This window comes from Oreochromis niloticus, unplaced genomic scaffold, assembly GCF_001858045.2.
Source record: "Oreochromis niloticus isolate F11D_XX unplaced genomic scaffold, O_niloticus_UMD_NMBU tig00007273_pilon, whole genome shotgun sequence".
Lineage (NCBI taxonomy): Eukaryota > Metazoa > Chordata > Actinopteri > Cichliformes > Cichlidae > Oreochromis > Oreochromis niloticus.
The window spans coordinates 6,076-8,674 of record NW_020328458.1 but is presented as its reverse complement, the minus strand read 5'-3'; the positions used below and the strand labels follow the sequence as shown (position 1 = coordinate 8,674).

The following is a 2,599-nucleotide window of genomic DNA, read 5'->3' as shown; positions in this document are numbered from 1 at the left end:
AACAGTGCAGCTGCTAACATTTGGTTAATTGCCACAGTTTGGTGCATCTGTTTTAATTTTTTCCTCTCTTAGCTTTTCAGGCCACACTAATATTCTACACTGAAGGTAGGGGAGGTGCCAGTTGCAATAAGTGATTTGATTAGGCAGTACAGCGCCTGCAAGTAATCCAGCGCCCTGCAAGTAATCCATCAGCCCAAAGCATCATCCCTGGTCGATGACATAAACAGCACGCAGAACAATAACAGGTTTTTTTACCGTCTATGCTAAGCCAGCTATGTGAGTTTCAATTCAAAAGTGTTTAGTGTTGGTACTCAGCAACAGATACCTTAGCCATGATGTCTGCGTAGGCCATGTAGAGATGATCCTCATCCAGTTTACTGCAAAAACAAACACATTCACCAAAGTTAGCACAATTATAGCTGTATTAAGGAAAATAATTTTGGTGCACCACTGACTGAAATGACATCTTCTCATTTAACAGTTTTTCATTATTTTGATGAATATTTACATGTTTTATATTTCAGATTCTTTAAAATAGCCGCCCTTTGCTTTGATTACTGCTTTGCACACTCTTGGCATTCTCTCTCCATGAGCTTCATGAGGTGGTCACCTGAAATGGTTTTCCAAAAGTCTTGAAGGAGTTCCCAGAGATGCTGAGCACTTGTTGGTCCTTTTGCCTTCCCTCTGTGCTCCATCTCATCCCAAACCATCTCCATTGGGTTTAGGTCAGGTGACTGTGGAGGCCAGGCCTCCATCACTCTCCTTCTTGGTCAAACAGCCCTCGCACAGCCTGGAGGTGTGTTTGGGCTCATTGTACTGTTGGAAAATAAATGACGGTCCAACTAAACACAAACTGGATGAGATGGCATGTCGCTGCAGGATGCTGTGGCAGCCATGCTGGTTCAGTGTGCCTTCAATTTTGAAAAAAATCCCAGCAATGGTGTCACCACCAAAGCACTCCCACACCATCACACCTCCTCCTCCATGCTTCACAGTGGGAACCGTGCATGTGGAGACCATCCGTTCACCTTTCTGCGTCACACAAAGACACGGTGGGTGAATCAAAGATCTCAGATTTGGACTCATCAGACCACAGCACAGATTTCCACTGGTCTAATGTCCATCCTTGTGTTTCTTGGCCCAAACAAATCTTCTGCTTGTTGCTTTTCCTTAGTCGTGGTTTCTTAGCAGCTATTTGACCATAAAGGCCTGATTCACACACTCTGAACAGTTGATGTAGAGATGTGTCTGCTACTGGAGCTCTGTGTGGCATCTATCTGGGCTCTAATCTGAGCTGCTGTTAACTTGCGATTTCTGAGCCTCGGGACTCGGATGAATGTATCCTCAGCAGAGGTGACTCTTGGTCTTCCTTTCCTGGGGCGGTCCAGTTTTGTCATAGCGTTTTTTCCTGACTGCACTTGGGGACACATTCAGAGTTTTAGCAATTTCCCAGACTGACTGATGGGCTGTCATTTCTCTTTACTTACCTCATTGGTTGTTGCCATATTATAAATTAATACAGTTGTCAAACAGGGCTGTCAGCTGTGTACCAACCTGACTTCTGCACAACACACCTGATGGTCCCAACCCCATTAAGAAGGCAAGAAACTCCACAAATGAACCCTGACAGGCACACCTGTGAAATGAAACATTTCAGGTGACTACATCACGAAGCTCCTTGAGATAGATGTGCTTGAAGCTGTTGTCCTGTGAGCTGCCTATCACACAAGCTGTTAACTCTCAGAACCTTGTCCTGTGATTCAGTCGTGTCTTTGGGTCTGCAGACCTCTTCCTGTCACAGTTTGTTTCTCAGTGCGTTTGATGGTGAAGGAAACTGTACTCACTGACACTTTGACTTTCTTTGTCAGGACAGACCTACATTTTAAGTGTTATGATGGTCTCTCTCTCTTCCACTGTTAATGGTCTTTTTCTCACCATTTTTGTAGCAACACACTACTTACTGCAGTACAGTACTGTTCAGCTGATGCTCACAAGGGTATGGCACCAACACTGCTTTATGCAGACAGAGGGGTTGGAATTAATCCAAGTTGGAACACCTGTAGGAATTAGTAGCAGCAGCTTTCAAGGCTTGATCAACCTTCACTGCTGCAGAACAGCTTTGAATTGTTAACCCATGTTGTGTCCCTGAAAAAGGCCTTTTGGTATAATTCTGAAATGTACATTATTTTTCAGTTTTGGGTAACCTAACCTCTGGCAGCTCACCACTTACCTTTGTACCATTTCAAGCTATTCATTGGACTTTAACGACATGAACTGCAACAAATAACTGGAAAAATAGGGACTTTTAACAGGTAGTGTGTAAAATACACACCATTTTTCTGTTAGGGCTGTTCTGCTGAACAGCTGGATGAGCTGATGCAGGGGATCTATGTGTTTGTGTTTCTGCCCTCCTCTTCCTCAGATGGCTCCTGTTCACCTGGTTTCTGAAATCAACACACATTCACAAAGTGCTAAAACTCTGCTATACACTGAAGAAATTAACACATAATTTGCCTTCAAAACAAGCAAAAATTCCAGAGTAGTCAGAAGAATTCCACTCGTTTTGTTTTTTTTAAATGAAATTAACTTACAGCGAGGT

General features: G+C 43.4%; 1 long non-coding RNA gene across 1 annotated transcript; it reads right to left on the bottom strand.

Annotated features, from left to right (window-relative positions):
- Nucleotides 1-264: 264 nt before the first annotated feature.
- On the bottom strand, nucleotides 265-2,391 carry LOC109199264 (uncharacterized). Its single transcript, XR_002059695.2, has 2 exons — nucleotides 2,333-2,391; nucleotides 265-377 (listed from the first exon to the last, which is right to left on the bottom strand). It is a non-coding gene; the product is annotated as an uncharacterized LOC109199264 (long non-coding RNA).
- Nucleotides 2,392-2,599: the final 208 nt, after the last annotated feature.